The 23,348-nt window shown below is 40.4% G+C and overlaps 1 long non-coding RNA gene across 3 annotated transcripts in view; it reads right to left on the bottom strand.

The window, feature by feature from the left end:
• The window catches only part of LOC137619696 (uncharacterized), a 58,271-nt gene that overhangs the window by 1,670 nt on the left and 33,253 nt on the right, over positions 1-23,348 (bottom strand). For all 3 annotated transcript variants that reach the window (XR_011039958.1, XR_011039957.1, XR_011039956.1), the window contains 2 exons: positions 9,285-9,421; positions 4,996-5,124 (listed from right to left, as the gene is read on the bottom strand). This is a non-coding gene — a long non-coding RNA (uncharacterized lncRNA). The remainder of the gene's footprint in view (positions 1-4,995; positions 5,125-9,284; positions 9,422-23,348) is intronic.

The raw sequence follows: 23,348 nt of genomic DNA, 5'->3' as shown, positions 1-23,348 counted from the left end.
AGTGGGAGTTAGGAATGTTGGTGAAAATGGCAAAATAAGGAGACCTGACTGATTACAATATTTTCAGAGGCATCACAATCATATCAGTTACAAAAATAATATAGTATGCTTATTTCAAAAGAATATCCAGATATAGAGATAATATTAAGTTTGAAAGTAAAGCCTTTAGAAGTGACAGAAGAGATAGAGAAAAACTGAAAGGTACAGATGGTTCAAAGGTAATTTTAATGAAATTAGATGAGGTATATCTAAAGGATGCCATAATGGATAACTATGGGAAGATGAAGAAGTACTTTAAAATAGAGATAATCTGGTGAAAAGATGAGAGGTTTCATAGATATGAGAACGCAGCTTCGGAATGCATTAAGGCTATAGGAAAAATTTGTTTAAGGGAGAGGCTTAAGGTTTTTTATCATCTGGAGCAGGCAAATCTCCCCGAGAATCAAAAACAGATGGTGTTGGCTGCATGTAGGCAAGATAAACTATTTTATGATTCTGTGTCAAATATATTGAAAAGAATTTGAAGGATTTGGGAACAATGAAGAGGATGATTGGTGGGGATCTGAAAATAAGAATAAAGGTAGAGAGAGAGAGAGAGGGATACAGCAGTAGGGGTAGAACTAAATGGACAGGAAGGAGAGGTGGAATAAATCCAATAAATAGAGAAGGGAAAGTAACTGTGTGCTATATGTAGTTCACAATGGCATTGAGCAAGAGATTGTCCTCAGAATCATCAGAATATAGAAAAGCTTTATGTACAGTATTACAAAGCTTTATGTACAGTATTACAGTATTACATAAAGTAGAGAGTAGAGGTCCCCTTTTTTGTTTTGTTTCTTGTTGATGTCGGCTACCCCCCAAAATTGGGAGAAGTGCCTTTGGTATATGTATGTACAGTATTACTAGAAAGGGTTGAAATATGGATCTGTGTCAGGTCACGTGGTGGTGGTGGTGGTGTTAGTGAGGGCGATTGATTGTCAGAGGAGCAAGCCGATTGAATTCATGGCATTTAAACTATATTGCTGTTGTGTCTGTATTTGTTTGTATGTATTTTGTTATGGAATTGTTTTTGTGTTGACAATTTGACATCAGATAAAGGAAATTTAAAGAGGGTAAATATAGTAAAAATATTAAATTTATCAGTGGTAGCATTGAGCGGTTAAAAGTGAACCTAGGCTAGGACATTTTCTGTGTTGGTTATCAGCATTCTTTGATTATGGGAGACATTAAGGAGACAGAATGGAGTTGGAAGGAAGGAATGTCCTAGGTTTTGTGGTAAAGTAAGAATACAAAAGTTGGAAAGATCAGGTAGAAGATTGGTTGGTAGTATGTAGAGATGATAAATATCCAGATATAGAGATATTAAGTTTGAAAGGAAAGGCTTTATTAGTGACAAAAGAGAGAAAAACTGAAAGGCACAGATGGTTCTAAGGTAATATTAATGAAATTAGATGAGGTATATCTAAAGGACACCATAATGGATAACTATTGGAAGATGAAGTACTTTAATAAAATAGAGAATCTGGTGAAATTTTCATCTTCTGGAGCAGGTAAATCTCACCGAGAATAAAAAACAGATGGTGTTGGCTGCATGTGGGCAAGATAAACTATTGTATGATTCTGTGTCAAATATATTGAAAAGAATTTGAAGGATTTGGGAACAAGGAAGAGGTTGATTGGTGGGGATCTGAAAATAAGAATAAAGGTAGAGAGAGAGAGAGAGAGGGATAACAGCAGTAGGGGTAGAACTAGATGGATAGGAAGGAGAGGTGGAATAAATCCAATAAATAGAGAAGGGAAAGTAACAGTGTGCTATAGGTAGTTCAGAATGGCATTGAGCTAGAAATTGTCCTCAGTATCATCAGAATAAAGAAAAGCTATATGTACAGCATTACTAGAAAAGGTTGAAATATGGATATGTAGAGAAGATTCCAGGAAAAGCAGATTTTTTATAAGTAAATAAGCACTACAGCAATAAATAGTTAAGAAAAAGAGTTGTTTTTTGTGACGTCAGGTCACGTGGTGTTGTTGTTAGTGAGGGCGATTGATTGTCAGAGGATTAGTGCACTGATTGAATTCATGGTGATTGAACTATATTGGTGTTGGGGCGGTCTCTTGTCTCTATTGGTTTGTGTGTATTTAATGTTACAATTGTTTTTGTGTTGACAATTTGACATCAGATTAAGGAAGTTTAAAGAAGCTAAATATAGTAAAAATATTAAATTTATCAGTGGTAACAGAGAGTGGTTAAAAGTGAACCTAGGCTAGGACATTTTCTGTGTTGGTTATCAGCATTCTTTGGTTAGGTTAGCACTATGGGAGACACTAAGGAGTTGGAAGGAAGAAATGTCCTAGGTTCTGTGGTAAAGAGTCAGAATACTAAAGTCTGAAAGATCAGGTAGAAGATTGGTTGGTAGTATGTAGGGATGATAAATATCCAAAAATAGAGATATTAAGTTTGAAAGGGTAGGCTTTAGAAGTGACAGAAGAGATATATAGGTAAAAACTGAAAGTTACAGATGGTTCAAAGGTAAATTAATGAAAATAGATGAGGTATATGTAAAGGATACCATAATGGATAACTATGGAAAGACGAAGAAGTACTTTAAAATAGAGAGAGAATCTGTTGAAAAGATGAGAGGTTTCATAGGTATGAGACCGCAGCTTCGTAATGCATTAAGGCTATAGGAAAAGTTTGGTCGAGGGAAAGGCTCAAGGTTTTTCATGTTCTGGAGCAGGAAAATCTCACCGAAAATCAAAAGCCGATGGTGTTGACTGCATATGGGCAAGGGAAACTATTGTATGATTCTGTGTCAAAGATATTGAAAAGAATATTTGAAGGATTCAGGAACAAGGAAGAGAATGATTTGTAGGGATCTGAAAAGAATATGGGTAGAGACAGAGAGGGATACAAGAGTAGGGGGTAGAACTAGGTAGATAACAGGGAGAGGTGGAAGAAATCCAATAGAGAAGGGAAAATAATATTGTGTGCTATATGTAGTTCAGAGTGGCATTGAGCTAGATATTGTCCTCAAAATCATCAGAATAAAGTAAAGTTATATGAAAAAAAGTTCGATGAAAATAAGACCAGTAATGTGGGAAATAAGCATAGGTTTAAACAAGTTAAGAGACATAATGTAGAGGAGAAAATTTATATTGGAGAAATTCAAGAAACTGATATGAACTCTTGGGGGAGAAGTTGATGCTATTTTAGATGCAGGATGTAAATCAACTGTGTGTGGTGAATTATGACTAAGGTTGTAGTTGGTTTAAGCCTAGGAGAGTTGAAAAGAATGAAGGACATCAAAGAAGAATCAAACAAGGTCCTCAAGTTTGGTGAATCCTCATATAAATCTAAAGGTGTAATAGAAATTCCAGTTTTGTTTAAAAGCAAAGAAATTTTATTTGAAGACAGAAATTTTGCAAGGTGACATACCATGGTTAATAGGGAAGAAAACCGAGTAGGATGGGTATGAGGATAGATATGAACGTAACTCTTGTAGAAATAGAAGCATTAGGTGAAATAAGAATTTATTTGAGAGAGGATGAACCGAGTCATTTAAGACTACCAATTCTGAAGAGAGAAAAAGAGAAAATAAATGTTTTTGGGATGGAAGGGACTAAGTAACAAAGAGATTTAAAGGGGCACTTATGAAGTTACTCCTACAGTTTGGACAAGTAAGGAGAGAAGATATGGAGGTTAAAAGGCCAAGTGGAGTGATGGTTTGGGTGGAGGAGAAAAGGAACAAGTTAGGAGGCTAATAACAGATTTAATTGCAACTTATAAAATATGTAGGAAGTATAAAAAGAATCATTGGATTTTCTTGAAATAGAATATTTAATGAGGTTGGCTTCAGATATAGGAAAGAACGAAGAAAGGAAGCTTTTAGTTATTGTTAATATGGCCACCAGATGATGTCAGGCATACTGGATTAATGACAAAGGGCCAGAAATTATCATAAGAACCTGCATTGATGGGTGGTTCGCATTTTTTGGAGCACCTTGTAAACTACTTTCTGATAATAGAGTTGTTCCAAAATCAAAAAAATTAGAACAATGACTGAAACGTGGAATATAAATTGTTGGCTACAGAAGCAGAATCACCATGGGGCAATGGATAGTGCAAGAAAACAGTTGGGAATCTTCAGAGGAAGTCCGAGGAAAATGAGAAATGAGGAAGATGCGAATTAGCCAATAGCTTTGAGATGGGTGGTATGTGCAAAATTTTTTAGTAAATTATGAAAAATTTTCACCTAATCAGCTACCTTTCGGTAGAAATCCTGCATTACCAAATTTAGTAGGGGAGACTTCAAATCCAGCTAGTAGAGAGATAAGTACGGAAGAAGGGGTAGTAAGGGATACATTGAATCCAGTGCACAAGGCTTAGAGAGGCTTTCATTAAAAAAGTGTCTTGCAGCAAACTAAGAATTGCTTTAAATTAAAACGCAATGTTCTCTTTGAGGAGGCAGTAGTTGGAGATGAGGTGTTTACAAGAGAGAGGGTCAAAAGGAATGGAATAGGCCTGCTGAGGTAGTAGGAGTGTCTGGTAAGTCATGGCCAAACATGGTAGTTCACCGAGAGAGAGAGATAGCTAGGATACACATTACAAGACTTCAAGGTAAAGTAACAGAAAAAGAAATGTCAAAGGTTAAAGGAAATGGGGACAACAGCATGGATGACATAGGTGTACCCGAGAATAACGAAACAAAGGTACAGGGGACATTAGTGATTATTGGATAAAAGAGGGAAGAGAATAGAGAGAGAGGTAGTGAGAAAGATGAAAAAGATGTGGGTAAGGAAGACTACAGAAGAATTATCTTAGTCGAGAAAAGGGAACTGGGTCACAGCAGTAAATAAAGACACTAGTCAGATGGAAGAATGGACTATTAAGTTTGGCTGGTAAAAGATCTAGTAAATACTGGGGAGATGCGTACAATGTACATATCACGAAGAGGATAACTTTAGCCTAAAAATATGCTGTTTTGTTGCCCTTACCTTCCTGCCAGTTGATGTCGGTGGATACAGGCAGTCAAAATCCTATGTAGATAGAATGTTCGGCATCAATGTACAGACGAGGGACACTTGTTTATACTACAGTTTAATAGCCTTCAGCAGCACTGCACCCTGAAACACAAGGTTAACGTTAGTCACACCATTATTTGGAAGCTTATTGATGTGTTTGAATGTGAGGAAAGGTTTGCCCGTGTTAAATTACATGAAGTTAGCCAAGGAGAAAAGGCAAGGCAAAAGGGGGTTTCAATAAGATTTCAACTTATGAAATATGACAAATTTGGAGGTAATTTGTATTTTTCTAGCAATAAAAACCTGGAGCTCTTTACTGAGGAGTATTATTTCGGCCAAGCTGAAACCAGCCGATAAATTTTTTGTCAGGGTGTAACTACCCACCGCTGGCTTTCTGGCAGATTATCGCTTCAGTGATAGTTTCTCCAGCCATTTCTTTGTCCTTTATCCAGACAAACAGCAGTCTCTCCATCTCATCATGGAGGTGGCTCCACTTGCTGGAGAAAACAGTTACGCCCTTAGAAAGTGTTGCTGCTTTGATAGCTTCCTTCTGCTTAAGGATCTTTCCCATCCTAGATGGATTTCAGTCATATTCCTTCGCGAGCACACTTAACCGCATGCCAGCCTCGTATTTCTTTATTATTTCCATCTTCATCTCCATGCAAAGCATCATACTCTTCTTTCCCTAAACATCAGCAACTTTCTTAGGACCCATGGCTAATGATGTATCGTAGGATCACACACGATAGCAGTAGGTACTACAGTAAAATTGTTACGCAAGCGAAATCACAAACACCAAGTCATTGCGTACAATACCGTTGCCGAAACGTGAAGACACAGGAACGCCCATACGTAGATGCACGATGGGATACAGTACAGTAGATGCCGACCAATAGAAGAGCATGATCTCATGGTACAGTAGTCGTCGTCGGCGCCCACTCGTGTCCGAGTATTGAGTTCTGTCGTTAGTCATCAGCCTCCTATCTATGGGGTGGGTGCTTATGCCTGATGTGGCTGTTAAGTCCTAGTCTGTGGTGGATGAGTCGCGGACAGTGTTCACAAGGGAGGGTAGGTGGTGGGCGGGGCTGTTCTAATCGCTCTCTCCTTCTCCTCCTCCTAGCCTCCTCGTTTTGTCTCCTCCTCTCCTCGAAGTCCACGGTGCCATGGTGTACTGTACTTCTCCAGGTTTTCCTGTCCCTGGCTGTTTCTTCCCATGAGGAAGGATCGATGTCAGTTAGAGCCAGGGAGCGCTCTAGTTGATCTTTATAGCGCATTTACGGGGATCCTCGTGGTCAGTTCTCCGTAGAATATTTTCTTTGGGAGCCTAGATGAATCCATCCTATGCACGTGTCCTATCCAGCGGAGGCGGTGGTGGATGATGGTGGCCTCCACGCTGGTCAGCGAGGCACGTTCTAAGACTTCAATGTTGGTGGTGTGGCTCTCCCAGGGGAATTTTCAAGATCTGCCTCGGTTTCCTTTGTTGGAAGCGTTCTAGGTTTTTAATATCGTTTCTATATAGCGTCCATGTTTCACATGCATACAGGAGCGTGGAGAGGACTACTGCCCTGAACACTATTATTTTGGTGGTCATTGTCAGTGCGTGGTTGTTAAATACGCGGCAGTTGAGTCGGCCAAAGGCGGAGTGGGCTGCCCTGATCCTGTTCTCAACGTCCTTTTTGCTTGTGGGAGCTGATGTTAGGATGCTCCCTAGGTAGGAAAACTGGTCCACCTGTTCTAACAGTTGGTCATTCATTATGGTATTGAAGTTTGGGAGCATCAGTCCTGGTGGATGTTGGACGAGGGTCTTGGTTTTATCTGTGTTGACTTGCATCCCAAAACGTTCGTAGGCAGAGTTGTATGCATCAGCTAACGACTGGGGGAATCTCGTTGAGCATTGCTGCGGTGTATAGCGAGAAACACGTTGGGGCCAGAACACAGCCCTGCTTAAGGCCTCCGTTGATGTGGAATGGGTCTGAAAGAGAGTTCTGGTGGCAGACTCTCCCAACCATTCCGTCACAGAGCGCACGCACCAGCTTGACAAAATCGGGTGGGCAGCCATATCTTTTGAGGACAGCCCACATGGCAGGTCGAGGTACTTTGTCGAAGGCCTTTTTCAAATCCCAGAAGATGAACATTATGGGCTGTTGTTGTTCGAGGTTCTTCTCTTGTAGTTCTCGCGCACAGAAGATCATGTCTATGGTCCCGCGGGAAGGTCGAAAGCCGCCCTGGGACTCTGGCAGGACGTCTTCTGCGAGAATAAGGAGGCGGTCAAGGAGAATCCGAGCGAAAATCTTACTCGCGATGCTTAGTAGTGATATTCCCCGGTAGTTGTTACAGTTCTTCCTGTCTCCCTTCTTGAAGATGGTAACAATGTTTGCATCGCGGAAGTCACTGGGGAGGGTCTTGGTCTCCCATATTTTCAGTATAAGGAGCATCAAACGGTTCCTCAAACCGGGGCCACCGTGAGTGAGGAGCTCCAACGGGATGTTGTCTGGCCCTGGGGCTTTGCCGGGCTTCATGCACTGCAAGGCCTTGTTGAAGTCATGGATGGAAGGTGGTAGTGCCATCCAGTGACGGACGGGATGCTGCGGAGTCATTCGCAGGAGATCGTCTGGGGTGTCTGCTTGGTCATTGAGGAGGTTCTCAAAGTGAGACCTCCACCTGGCCAGGATGCCCTTGCTGTTGGTGATGGTTGTGGCCCCATCCGCGTCCTTCAGGCTGCCCACTGATGACCGTGTGGGATCGAATATTTCCTTTGTTGCTGCATAGAAGGTGCGCAGGTCACGTTGGTCAGCGAAACTCTGTATTTCTGCAGCTTTTCTTTGCCACCAGGTGTTTTGGGCTTCACGGATCCCTCTTTGGCAACCAGCTTCAGCCACCTTGTGAGCACATTTGTTAGCTGCTGTTGGTTGGTTTTCCAAAGTCAGGGGTGCTTGTCGTTTGGTTTCAATGAGAAGAGACATGGTAGCATCATTCTCATCAAACCAATCCTCAACCGACGATGACAAAGCTGCCTTCTACACCCAGTTCGACCGCACTATCCAGGCAGTGCCCGCCAATGACAAGCTCGTTGTGCTTGGCGACTTTAATGCCCGAGTAGGCAAAGACCATCGCCTGTGGGAGGGAATCATCGGCCGCCATGGCATTGGAAATTGCAACGCCAATGGCCAACTCCTACTGGGTCTGTGTGCAGAACACCAACTTGTGGTAACCAACACCATCTTCCAGTTAGCAAAACGACAAAAGACCACATGGAGACACCCACGGTCTAAACACTGGCACACCCTGGACTACGTCCTGACCAGAGCCAGAGACCGAGGAGACGTCCGCATCACCCGATCCATGCCCGGAGCGGACGAATGCTGGACGGACCACAGACTCCTCATCTCCCGACTCTCCGTGACGACCCTACGACCACCCAGAAAGGCACCTGACAGCGTACCACACCAACGCTTTGATTGTAGTAAGCTCCGCAACCCACAGGTGGCATAGAACTACAAGGCGGCCTGCGAACAACACCTCGCAGACCCCGTGGGTCAGGCCACTGTTAAGCACCACTGGACCACCCTCAGAAACGCCATGGCCCATGCCGCGGAGGAAACACTAGGCTACACCACCAAGAAACGGCAGGTACAGTAGTAACTTGCATCCAAGTAGGGAAATCATCAATATAAATATCTGTTCCTTCCAGACCGCAACTGACCCTATTCATTATTAATCTCTGAAAAGTGCATGCAGCATTCTTCATGCCAAAGGGCATAACCTTACATTCGTAAAGTCCGAAAGGAGTAACAAATGCAGATATCTCACGAGCACGATCGGACAATGGAACCTGCCAGTACCCTTTCAACAGATCCAACTTAGTAATAAACTTGGCCGATCCGATCCGATCCAGACAGTCATCAATACGAGGTAATGGAAAAGAATAACCTTTGGTGTGGGTATTAACCTTTCGATAATCCACACACATGCGGAACTTGCCATCCGCCTTCCACATCAGTACTATAGGAGAGCTCCGGGGATTCACTGATGGCTGAATAAGGTCAGGCTTCAACATGTAGTTGATCTCCTTACTGACCTAATTCAATTTTACAGCGTTCAGACGGTAAGGACTCTTAAAGGGGAAGCACCCCCCACGTCAACATCATGGCTTAAAACCAGGGTTCTACCTGGGGCATCCGGAAAAAGTTCTGAAAAAGAATGGATTAAACTAAGCACTTCCTTTCTTGGATTGTTTAAATGTCCTGTTTTCTTGCCCTTACCTTCCTGCCAGTTGATGATGTCAGTGGATACAGGCAGTCAAAATCCTATGCACTGTAGATAGAATGTTCGGCATCAATGTACAGACGAGGGACACTTGTTTATACTACACTTTAATAGCCTTCAGCAGCACTGCACCCTGAAACACAAAGTTAACGTTAGTCACACCATTATTTGGAAGCTTATTGATGTGTTTGAATGTGAGGAAAGGTTTGCCCGTGTTAAATTACAAGAAGTTAGCCAAGGAGAAAAGGCAAGCCAAAAGGGGTTTCAATAAAATTCCAACTTATGAAACATGACAAATTTGCAAGTAATTTGTATTTTTCTAGCAATAAAAACCTGGAGCTCTTTACTGAGGAGTATTATTTCGGCGAAGCTGAAATCAGCCGATGAATTTTTTGTCGCGGTTTAACTACCCACCGCTAGTTAGGGGTGGGTTGAATTGAATTGAATATAGGATTTAGGCATTAAGCCAAGCACTGGGGCATCAAAGGCCATTCAGCGCTATATAACGAACATCATTTAATCATATCTGTATACTCACACCATTTAGTATCATTTTAACATTTAATACAAATCGCAACACTTTCATACAATAAAATCTAGATGTGAAATAAATAGGGATTAAAAGGGTAAAATAAATAAATTATAGCTCGTAATATAACCCAATACTTTGTATAAATTTTCTCAAGTTCAGGGTATTACAGTTTTCCCCCAGTATATCTTTTAAAGGTTTGTCCTGGAGTAAATGTGTCCTCCTCTGAAGATTAAAAACAGGACAATCGACTAAAATATGTTTAACATCCATTGTCACTTGAAAGGTACTACAAAGAGGGGCCTGTCTCCCTTCCCCACTATTCATTAAATAATTGTGCGTTGCATGTGTATGGCCAATACGCAGCCTAGTTAAAATAATGGTATCCCTCCTACTTGTAGAATTACAAGATGACCATTTATCCACCAATGGGTGGATTTGTTTCAATTTTGTATTGGTGGTCAGTCCAGACCATCGAGCTTGCCACTTATTTTTACAGTACACTTATTTTTACAGTAAAGATGAATCTCACTTTTAAGATCTTTGTAAGGAATACTCAAGGGGGATGGATTACTTAGCCCTGAAGCTTCCTTTGCTGCCTTATCTACTTGTTCATTTCCATCCACCCCAACATGGGCAGGGACCCAACAGAAGTGAACACTGATACTCTTCCTAGACTGCAGAAGTACTAACCAGTCCTGCACCTCTTGTACTAGATGATGGCCAGGCATAATTTGTTTTAATGAGAGTAAAACACTATTGGAATCCATAAAAATTGTATAAAAACTATTTTGGTTGCCATTTCTAAAAATATGTTGGACTGCGAGAATTATTGCGTACAGCTCAGCAGTAAATATTGAACAAGAGGATGGGAGTTTCCTTCTAATAACAATATCCCCCACCACAGCTGCCCTTCCAACTCCTGCAGCCGATTTGGAGCCATCTGTAAAAACATGTTTCCCATGATGTTGAGCAGCATGATTTAAAAACTCACTTTTCATTACCCTACTAGGTAAGGTATTTTTCCCTCCTGCCATAAAACATACTTTAACAGGTGGATTACACCAAGGAGGAGACTTTGGATATCCTACCTCTGCTATCTGTGCTGTTAACAAGCCTACTTCTCTAGCATCATTTTTCAGCTGTACTTCCAAAAGCTTAGGCACTCTAGATCTGTTAGGAGCCCGATCTAAAGGCGCCCTAACATATTTACAGTTAGGATTGTTTCTCACAGCAAGGGACCTAGCTAAAAACCTCAAACTCAACTCCTCTCTGCGAATGGAAAGGGGAGGTATGCCAGAATCAACATAGAGACTGTCAATGGGAGATGTTCTGTAAGCACCTGTGCAGATGCGAAGCCCAGCATTGTGAACAATATCAAGTTTTCCAAGTAAAGTCTTTGTAGCTGACCCATATATTTGGCATGCATAGTCTAACCTGCTCAGACACAAAGATGTATAAATTCTAAGCAAAGTTGTTCTATCAGCACCCCAATCAAAATGCGATATCACTTTCAGAATGTTCAGTGACTTCTTAACCCTGATAGATAGGTCATTTATATGGGGACCATATGTCACTTTCTTGCCGAAAATGACTCCAAGAAACTTGACATTATCCTCATATGGCAAAATGCAATCATTTAAGAAAAGGGTGGGGATCTCTTCCCTTTTACGAGTACGAGTAAAGCGAATGGCTTTGGTCTTCTGAGGAGAAAACATGAATCCACGAGAATTTGCCCATGAGGAAGCAGCATTTATTCCAATTTGAAGATTCTGGCATGCTTGTAGTGCAGATGATCCACTACAATAAATTGCAGTCATCGAAAAATAGTGATCCTTGTATGCCAGGAGGTATGTGACTCAAGAGACTATTAATAGCAACAGCAAACAAGGTCACACTCAATACGCTACCTTGGGGGACACCTTCTTCTTGCATGTAGGATGAAGATAGTTCTGACCCTACTCTCACTTTAATTGAGCGGTTTGATAAAAATTCTTCAATAAAAGAGAACATATGTCCTCCTATACCCCACAAGGCCAATTGCTTTAAAATACCACCCCTCCAGGTGGTGTCATATGCCTTTTCGAGGTCAAAAAAAAGACACCCACCACCTGGTTTTGGTTATAAAAGGCATTTGAAATTTCCCTTGATAACATCAGCAAAGGGTCTAGAGTACTTCGGTTCTTCCTAAAACCAAACTGCCTGTTAGATAAAAGATTTTTTGATTCTAGATACCACACAAGTCTGTTGTTGATCATTCTCTCAAATAGTTTGCATATGCAACTGGTCAAGGATATGGGCCTATTACTAGATGGCAGTTCTGGGTCTTTACCAGACTTGTGGCCTGGAATTACAATTGAAGTATGCCAGGAATCAGGAGATGTATGGGAAGCCCATAGACCATTAAAGGTTTCTAATAAAAATTCCTTGGTATCCACTGGAAGATGTGATATCATTTCATACCGGATGCCATCCTCACCTGGGGCAGTTAAAGAAGAGCTAGAGATAGCATTTTGCATCTCCTCCATACTAAAAGGCAGGTTAAAAGCTTCAGTATTTGAAGAAGCAGGAGGAACAACAGATGTTGATGCTCTAATTTGTTGAAATGCTGGGGAATAGTTGTCAGCACTTGATACATGGGCAAAGTGCTTAGCAAGAACCTCTGCTACATCTTTGGGGTCAGATATATATCTATTATTTTCCCTTAATATTGGTAGAGGCTTAGGGACGAATTTACCTTGAAGTTTTCTAATCTTGTCCCATATTTCCTTTGAAGGAGTTTTGGTATTAATATTAGATATATATTTCTTCCACGATGCTCTCTTTGCTTTACTAAAAGTTCCTTTTTGTTTGGCACAGGCTCTGAGGTACGCTATTCTATCTGCTACATAGTTTGTTCTCAAGTATCTTCTGAAGCAAGTTCGGGTCCCTTTTCTTGCGTTGGCACATTCTTTACTCCACCAAGGAACTACAGAGCGATGAGGTAAACCGCATGTTTTAGGTATAAACTTGCTAGCATTATCATCAATAATATTTTCAAGATGTTGATAGGCATGCACTGGAGATGTAAATTCATCATACTCTTTATCGGTGAGTGAACAGTTTTCATAAGCTGCCCAGTCTGCCTAGTCTATCTTCCATTTTGGTGGACACTGAGAAGGAAGATTATGGACATAATCTAACATTATTGGCCAATGGCCACTGTCATGTAGGTGTTCATTTACTGACCAAAGGTAGTCCAATCGAATGGATGAGGAACAGATTGACAAATCAATGGCTGATGTAGAGTTGTGGAATACATCATACCTAGTTGGAGAACCATCATTCATTAGTATTACATCATTGTTGTCAATTAATTCTTCAACAAGATTACCCCATCTATCGCACACATTTCCACCCCATAAAGTATGCTTTGCATTAAAATCACCCATTAAAATAAAAGGGGCAGGAAGCTGATTGATCAGGTCTTGGAGGTCAGAAAGTCTAAGCCTTCTTGGATTACCAGCATGATCTAAGAGGAAAAGTTCTAAGGATGGTTCAATATATAGCGAGCATAAAGTAATTTTTTTCCCGATATGAGTTCTAACTGCACATGCCTGTAGTGGTGTATTGAGTAGGATTGTTTCAAATTTTACAGATTTGTGAATAATAAAACCTGTACCACCTTGAGCTCTTGCAGCTTGCAAAGGAGGGGATCTACAAAAATTATAATTGAGTCCAGGATTAAATGGTTTGTCACTGATCTTGGTTTCCTGTAGACAAATTACCTTCGTGTCTGAGTCCCTGGTTAAAGTTTTTATTTGCTCAATGCTAGTACTTAGACCTCTGCAATTCCACTGGATGATAGACATCATCTTTTGTTATTTTTTTTTGTCTCATTTGTCTTTTGGGACTTTTCAGATGAAGCCATGTAAGGCCTGGAGATGGAAGGCTTTACTAGGCCACCACTCTTCTTTTCTTTCTTTCTAGGATCTTTATAAGAGTCAACCTTAAGATCATGAGCAGTAGGGCACTTACCTGACTTAGATGAAGGTGAGGATGATGGGGACCTTTTCCTCTTTGGAAGATCTTGCTTTCCAATCTCCATCAAATCAGGTAGAGATTCTGCCTGAGACAATACATTTAAGGTGGTGGAAGCCACATTGGCTTCCTTGGAGGATTGTGCTAGAACTTCAACAGTTCGAGCACTTAACCCAGAAGGCTGGGCTACTACCTCTAGGGGAGATGCTCCTATCGGTGACATTACTTTTGGTGTATTGGAAACCATATTGACCTCTTTGGTGGTTTGTGCTCTGGCTTTTATAGGCTGAGCACTTGACCCAGATACAGTGATACCTCTGGATACGAAAGTTTCTGCTTACGAAAAATTCAGGATGCGAAAAGTGATTCGAAGATTTTTATGCCCCAGGATACGGATAAAATTTCAGGATACGAAAACCTTACGAGATCCCAACTCTTCGCCGAGAGTAATTTTAAAAAGCGCGCGCCGCCAGACTTTGAACTTGGGTAGACTCACTTACAGCCTCCCGCTCACCCATTGGTTATCTCCCTACTCAGACGCTAGCTGACGCCATAAGATCCTGCTTTCCTATTGGTCGGCAACTATCCCAGCTTGCCTACGCACGGGCGTTAATCTCTCTCTCTCTCTTTTCGTTCCGACCGCGGTATCGTTAACAGACATTGTGTTGTGTGCTTTCGCTTGTTTGACTTTGTGTTAATATACAGTACATTCGTACGCCACGTGTTATCGTTAATAAACTTTCGTTACTGTGCACTGTACTGTATTAGTGTTTACTATACATAGACTGTATATAACGTTACGTAGTGTATTATATTACGTATTACTGAAGCCATGGGTCCCAAGAATGTTGCCGAAGGAAAGAAGAAGAAGACGATGCTCTCGATGGAGACGAAACTTGAAATCGTTAAAAAGTACGAGTCTGGCATGCGTTTAAGTGCGATCGCCAAGGAGTATGGCCGGAATCCGTCTACGATAGGCACCATCCTGAAGCAGAAGGCGGCCATCAAAGCAGCAACACCTTCTAAGGGCGTCACTATTTTCTCCAACAAGAGAACGCACGTGCATGACGAGATGGAGAGGCTGCTTCTTGTGTGGATCAAGGACAAAGAGATCTCAGGAGACACCATCACTGAGACTACAATTTGCCAGAAGGCCTCCGCCATTTTCGGTGATCTCGTGCGTGCTCAGGCCGAAGAAGGAGCAGGAGAAGGAACATCCCAGCAGGAACCCCCAGAGTTTAAGGCTTCTCGTGGGTGGTTTGAGAAGTTCAAGAAAAGGACTGGCATCCATTCAGTGGTACGGCATGGGGAGGCAGCCAGCTCGGACACGAAGGCTGCCGAAGCCTTTGTTAAAACGTTCGAGGAGTTGACTCTGCAGGAAGGCTACACTTCGCAGCAAGTTTTCAATTGCGACGAAACTGGGCTTTTCTGGAAGAAAATGCCTCGTCGGACATTCATCACGGCGGAGGAGAAGAGGCTACCCGGACATAAGCCTATGAAGGACAGGCTTACCCTTGCTTTTTGTGCAAACGCCAGTGGGGACTGCAAGATAAAGCCCCTGCTGGTGTACCATTCAGAAAATCCCCGAGCCTTCAAAGCCCACAAAGTTATTAAGGAGAACCTTCCTGTGATGTGGAAGGCGAATGCAAAAGCCTGGGTAACGAGGCAACTGTTCATTGATTGGGTGAATGTCTGCTTCGGTCCGACTGTCCGAAAATATTTGGAAGAAAAGCGCCTCCCTATGAAATGTCTGCTGGTGTTGGACAATGCTCCAGCTCACCCTCCTGGCCTCGAGGAATATCTTCTGGCCGAGTATTCCTTCATAAAGGTCCTGTATCTACCGCCTAACACCACCCCTCTCCTCCAGCCCATGGACCAGCAAGTTATTTCTAATTTTAAAAAATTGTACACGAAGCATCTCTTCAAGAGATGTTTCCAAGTCACAGAGAGTACAAACCTCACTCTGCGTGAATTTTGGAAAGATCACTTCAACATCGTGATATGCCTCAAACTCATCGATCTCGCTTGGCAGGAAGTTTCGAGGCGTACCCTAAACTCATCTTGGAGGAAGCTGTGGCCCGATGCTGTCTCTGCACGAGACTTCGAGGGGTTCGGGAAGCCTGGAGGAGAAGCCGAGATCGTTGACGATCCTGAACCAATTCAGCAGTCTGAGGTGGCTGACATCGTACATCTTGGTACGTCCATGGGGCTGGAAGTTAGCGCGGAAGATATCGATGAACTTATCGAGGAGCACCACGAGGAGTTGACGACGGACGACTGGAAGGAGTTGGAGACGATGCAAGTGAGTGATGTTCAAGAGCAGTTCTCTAGCGGTGATGAGGAGGATGTTGCACCTTTGAAAACGGCAGACATTAAGGAAATTCTTGCATGTTTCCATAAAATGGCAGACTTCGTCGAAAAGGAACATCCAGAAAAAGTTTATACCAACCGTGCGCTTCAACACTGCAATGACGTTTGCCTAACGCATTTTAGAAATGTGTTGAAAAGTAGGCAGAAACAAGCTTCAATGGATAGTTTCTTATTAAAGAGGCCAGCGGTATTGGTAGGCCAAGACGAAGGTGAAAGTAAAGAAAAGAAACAGAAAAAAGAAAGAGATGAAGAAGTAGAAGGTGAAAGTAAAGAAAAGAAACAGAAAAAAGAAAGTGATGAAGAAGTAGAAGAGATTTAGAAAATAAGAAAAACGTAAAGTTATAAAAAGGCAAAAAAAAAAAAAAAAAAAAAATTCAATTTTAAGTTTTATGTTACCGTTAAGTGTTAAAGTAATTTTTTCTTTCATTTTATAGTTTTCCATACGTAATGTTAAGTGTTAATTATTTCTGCCATTTTTTTTTATTTTGTAAAGTTTAAGTGTTAATGTGTTAAGTGTGTAAATTACTGTACGTAGTCTGTCACTTGTTACGTTTTCTGCCTTATGCCATCCTCCTCTGCCGCGACTTCGCTATCGGACATCGTCTCACTCAAAAGGTAAGTTTCAACTTTTTTGTTACACTAATTAACTGTAACCTTTTTTTCAGAGTGTACAGGTACAGTATCAATAATTAATTTAGGTGTACGTACAGGTACAGTAACAATACACCTTCACTGATCTAAATGCTTTACGTACATACAGTACCGTAACTTTTATACAGTATCGTACCGTAGTAAAGAAAACGGACCGTTTTCTTTGGGCTTGGGGGGGATAACTTGGCTATAACTACGTACTGTACATTATTGAATAATCTCATAGTGGTTTCTGGAATGGATTAGGCTGTTTTTAACGGTTGTGTTAATTATTGAATGATAGAAATGGCTGCAATGCATGTTTATTACTACAGTTTAGCGTGTTTATGAAAGAAAAGGTGACTTTTTATAAGGCTTGGAACGGATTAGGCTATTTACATGTAAAACGCGACTCAGGATACGAAAACATCAGGATACGAAACCGCATCCTGAACGGATTAATTTCGTATCCTGAGGCATCACTGTAGCTGGGCTACTACCACTAACAGTAAGGGAGATGCACCTGACGGGCCAGGTGCTACCACTGGTCCCCCTGTGGTAGTAAGGGGTAGTGGATTATAATCTTTTGGTGGCATCTTAACCGCGCGAGCAAAATTAAGTTGCCGATTGAGTAAATACTTTGCATAACCTACACTTATATGTTCAGCATTTGCTTTCAAGATTGCAGCTTCTTCTTTCTTGTATTCTCTACATCTTTTATCATTTGATTTATGATGATCTTTACAGTTTGCACAGGTTGTATCTCTGTTGCATTGGCCATGTTCTAACAAAGAACACTTAATACAGATCTTCGTATTATTGCAGTACCGGGAAGGGTGACCGTACTTGAAACAATTAAAGCATTGTAAAGGCCTAGGTTTATATTCTCGAACATGTACTCTTTCATTCTCAATAATTATATGATCTGGTATATATAACAGGGGTTTTAAATGTTAAAACTACCATGCTTGTTTGAGGGATCTTACTTACTTTCCAAACATTAGCAGGGCACATGTCCAGAATTTCTGGTTCTGAAAATTCATATAGATCTTTATCAAAAACTACTCCTTTACCATAGCTGAACCTCATATGTGGTTTAATATCCTTAATAGGATCAATTTCTGCAATCTTCATGCCACAAAGCATGTGAGCTTGAGTATCTGATTTTGCATTAATCAAAACAGATTGCTTACCGTATCAGCTAATATCCTTACTTTTAATTAAACCAACTTTTTTTGTATAAATTTACTAATTTTATAATAGTTATAATTATCTATCTTCCGAAATGCAATTATCCATGTTGGAGGCTTGGGGGTTCTTACTTCTGGAAGTCTATGCTCTATTTCTTTTTCCATCCATTCTTCTGGTTTATATACCTCTAGGTGTCTTGGTGCTTTATCACATAGAGCCCCAGAAATCAAACAATTGTCAATTTTTATACTCTCTAAATTTTTATTTGCTTCTAAAGCAATCTCAAAACTTGAAAATGATACCAAAGCATTCCCAAAAGCCTTTACTACCATTAAGCTCCAATAAAATTTCTTTGATTGCCCCAAATCTACAGAAGGCTTCATGAATTATGTCATAGCTACAACCAAATGGTATGTTTTTTAAGAGGAGAATTTTCAGATCTTTTGTTGGATCTGGTAATGAGCCAGAACCAGAGTAAAGTATTACTGTTATTACAAGAATCATTTTCCATCAGTGCCGATAAATTGTCTTTAACTACACTGGTCAGAGAAGTATTGTTGGAGGAATCCTTTTTATTGCCGAGGTTGTCAACAGAGCTTTCCTTACTTAAACAAGCAGAAGTTGTCAACGGTGTCTGGGGTTCGCCATTTGATCCAGGGGTACGGGGAACATTAAGTTTACTCATTAATTATTTTTGGGGGGAGGGAAGGGGTCATAATAACAATGAAAAAAATACAATGGAAAAAAATAAAGTTTAAGGGAGAGAAAATATTAAGAATGTCTGAAATTCCAAAGAAGACACCGTTAGCCTTTCCTGGAATTAATTTCTCCACCAATGACACCTGCGAAAGCTGCTTACCAAATGTCCACTCCCTACCCTACCACAAAGGGATGGTACCACTATGATTAGAGTGGCTCAAGTGTATGCCAAACCCACTTGATGGGACTGAGAGCATTTCAAGAATACAATCATCCCCACTCTAATCATAGTGGCAGGCAAACCGGACAGAATGCCGAGAGTCCTATCTCTATGAAATCGCCAACCCCTGGAATCCGAAGGCCAAATTTCCTAAGAGATAGTTCCGCGTGCCAGTATGGGAATACTGACACTCCTAGGTGTCCAAACGTTTTCGGGCAGTTGGCAAGACCACCACAGCTCCCACAATTGATTTTGAAATAAAAACCGATCATGGATACAATGTCCCCTCTAAAAAACCTGGACAGTGAAATGGGTAAAAGAGTTTTGACAGCAAGGTTGGAGACAGCTGATAATTATGAAGGAGGAATAAGCAATAAGAGGTAATAGAAAAAGAATGAGAGAAATTTAGAGTCAAACTGAGAAAAAGAAATTCCCCAGTTCGAGAGCCCTCTTGCCCGTCACAAGCCTTCAGCACGGGAATGATATACCGTGCTGAAGCCCAATGACTTCATCAAGGCATTCTCTCGTTAAGAGGGAAAATAAATACGAAGGTCAGTTTCATGATTATCATTAACGGTAGAGTTGTGAGCATATGAAAGTAAATTGTGTGATCACATGCAATTGTAAAAACTGTTGAATAAAGAAAATATATCTTGTCCTCACAGCCCCAATAACCACTACATCATGAATAGATTTTAAAAAGACAATCATCTATGGAAGTGAAGCATTGATATTAATCTGAGAAAGTGGTGGTGGTTAGTACCGATTAAGATATTTGAAAATCCATGTATAACAAAATGAACCTAATGATGACCAGACCAGGATTAATGAAAAATATGTAAACCACCAACAAAGTTGCATAGAAATATGTGGTTCAAGATCATAAAGCTGACAGATGGTGTCAAGATGTGTGTTGGATTAAGTAATGTTTATTAACCCTTTTATCCCCAGGCTATTTGGAACTTTCCAACCCTTAACCCCCATGGGTTATTTTTTTCAAGCACATTTTGCAGTATATTTTTCTTAAATTGCTCTAACAGCCTTAATTTTTGTCATTGAGAGGTCAGGTTGGTCTCATTCTCTTGGAAAATGCCTGAATTTTCTCAAAAAAATTATCAAAAATATGAAAAAAAAAATTTTATTGCATTTTTTTGCAAGGACGTACCGGTACGTCCACGGGGGTAAAGGGATGAGTTTTGTGAAATGTACCAGTACTTCCTTTGGGGGTAGAAGGGTTAAGTGATTTTAAATCAAATATAAAGCAAATGATCAAGTAAATTAACCTGCTGGGACAGATAAAGGTCTTAGGAAAGGTATTTCTGTTACAGTGGAATTCAAAGCTGGAAGCAAGAGGGCCCTACAGAAAAGTAGCAGCATCATAAAAAAAAATTGTCTGCACCGAAGATCTTATTATATAATGTCCAATTAGTAGAGAAGGGAAAACCATATGCAATACGGCCTATACTACTCTGTAATGCAGAAACACAGGCTGCCGTATTGAGAAAAATGGAACGCATTTTGTTAGGGGTGGCGTTATAGATTGCTGTGAATTAACTATTATATCTCACACTATGATATACAGGTATCCCTTTTACCCCCCAAAGGACGTACTGGTACGTTTCACAAAACTCATCCCTTTACCCCCATGGACGTACCGGTACGTCCTTGCAAAAAAATGCTATGAAAATTTTTTTTTTTCATATTTTTGATAATTTTTTGAGAAAATTCAGGCATTTTCCAAGAGAATGAGACCAACCTGACCTCTCTATGACAAAAAATTAAGGCTGTTAGAGCAATTAAAATAAAAATATACTGCAAAATGTGCTGGGGAAAAAATAACCCCTTGGGGGTTAAGGGTTGGAAATTTCCAAAGAGCCTGGGGGTAAAAGGGGTATTATATGTGAAAGGCACAATTGTATGTTTATAATTACCCCATGATAGATATGAACATATAAAAATGTCTGATCTGTGGTGACGAATTAATGTGACAGCCTAAGCCAACATCTAGTAAAAGATATAAGTACTGTATGTATAATTGTATACCAACTTTGAACTTACGCACACTGTGATAAAAGTACATCATGCAATAGATCATCAAAGTCTGCATATCCAATTCTTATAAAAAAAAAGGGAAAACAAGAACATGGTGTGTATAGCACGAGTTTCATACATGATCGTACACTAACGTTAGTTTTTTTTTTCTCTCGCTCTCCCCTGCTCTAGTAATATAAACCTGTTTAAGTTTGCTATCAAATGTCTCTTTTGGTTTGAATTTTGTCATTTTTGTTCGCAACTATCTGTATATTAGCTCGCTGTCTTGTTGAATAAACTATCCCATGCATCTCTCCCCTCTATAAGAACCTAACAGTTACATTGCCACATTAGCAACCCAAACCAAACTGTACCACCACCGTTATCAATGTATGTACCATTTTCCTTGACTGTGCAGCCAATGTCGCTAAGCCATATTGTACAAGGCTTTCCCTTTTTTTATTACCCCTTTTACCCCCAAAGGACATACTGGTACGTTTCACAAAAGCCATCCCTTTACCCCCTGGACGTACCGGTACGTCCTTGCAAAAAAATGCTATAAAAGTTTTATTTTTCATATTTTTGATAATTTTTTGAGAAAATTCAGGCATTTTCCAAGAGAATGAGACCAACATGACCTCTCTATGACAAAAATTAAGGCTGTTAGAGCAATTAGAAAAAAAATATACTGCAAAATGTGCTGGGAAAAAAATAACCCCCTGGGGGTTAAGGGTTGGAAATTTCCAAATAGCCTGGGGGTAAAAGGGTTAATACAACATTATATAAGAGGACTTTGGGGGAGACTATTTCTCCTTGTTAATGCCTCTCGATTTGACTCCTGACTTCAGTGTAACAGAAATGCTCTACCTCTTCTAACACCTATTTATCTGTCCAAACAGAAATTGTTCCTTTTGAATAGCTTTCAAAACAAAATGTCCTTAAGTCATATGGAAACAGACTTGAAAACCAGCAGCCTAATGTTGTGGATAAGACATTTGAAGAGCAGTATGAGAATGAAAGTGTAAGAGAATGAAAATATATTGTAACTGAGTACATGCTGTCAACACCGGAGTGAAGAGATATGATTGCAAAGTCTAAGAGGGATATAAGAAGAAAAGGCAGATTGAAGGGTATTTCAAGAACAATGGAATGGGTGAGAAGAATAACTAGGTGGTCAATGGGTATCTGTTTTTAGCTCCGGCAAAGTAGATCCGCGTGTGAAAGATTGTTACAGGAGTCAGATTACGCTAAATGTTTCAAGAATACTGGATTAGATCCCATAGCACTTATGTGGAGTGCTGTAATCATACATATATACATACATATACCAAGGCACTTCCCCCAATATTGGGGGGTAGCCGACATCAACAAAGAAACAAAAACAAAAAGGGGACATCTACTCTCTACGTTCCTCTCAGCCTAACAAGGGACACAAGAGAGTAGAGGTCCCCTTTTTGTTTTTGTTTCTTTGTTGATGTCGGCTACCCCCCAAAATTGGGGGAAATGACTTGGTATATGTATGTATGTATGTATGATTATCATGGCCCAAAGAATCATTTTTCTAAAATAGGTTAGGCTTTAAGAAGCCCATGTACAGGTTGTGGAATGGAAGGTCATGTGGAGTGTGTGTATATATAGTTAACCCTTTTACCCCCAAAGGACGTCCTGGTACGTTTCACAAAACTCATCCCTTTACCCCCATGGACGTACCGGTACGTCCTTGCAAAAAAATGCTAAGAAAATTTTTTTTTTCATATTTTTGATAATTTTTTTTGAAAATTCAGGCATTTTCCAAGAGAATGAGACCAACCTGACCTCTCTATGACAAAAATTAAGGCTGTTAGAGCAATTTTAAAAAAAATATACTGCAAAATGTGCTGGGGAAAAAATAACCCCTTGGGGGTTAAGGGTTGGAAATTTCCAAAGAGCCTGGGGGTAAAAGGGTTAAGATGTGAAAAAGAGAATGTCAGGAATTTATTAAAAATGAAGTTTGGTAGACCTGGGTATAAAAACTGTTTGAAGAGATGCATCCTATACTTGAAAAGAATGCATACTGTATTCAAAGGACGAAAAAAGGTTTCACATGTAATATGGTGATGTGAGATGACAATATAAAAGATAACACTGCAGTATAAGTTGGAACGCAGCTTTGATTGATAGACTCATGACTTGGGTAGGTATTACGTAGCGTTTTTAAAACAATACTATATTATTATCTGCAAACAGATGATAATCGAGTGGTTGAATCAGTAGAACTTCAAAAGTTCAAAGTTGGAGCAAATGCTTTTTTGTTGACCAGGCGGACATGAGTCTTTTTATAGTTTATTTATGACATATTTGTTTTTGATGTCGTTAATAGTTATATATGAC

This window comes from Palaemon carinicauda, chromosome 26, assembly GCF_036898095.1.
Source record: "Palaemon carinicauda isolate YSFRI2023 chromosome 26, ASM3689809v2, whole genome shotgun sequence".
Taxonomy (NCBI): Eukaryota; Metazoa; Arthropoda; class Malacostraca; order Decapoda; family Palaemonidae; genus Palaemon; species Palaemon carinicauda.
The sequence above is the reverse complement of the archived record's forward strand: the minus strand, read 5'-3'. Positions and strand labels throughout refer to the sequence as shown.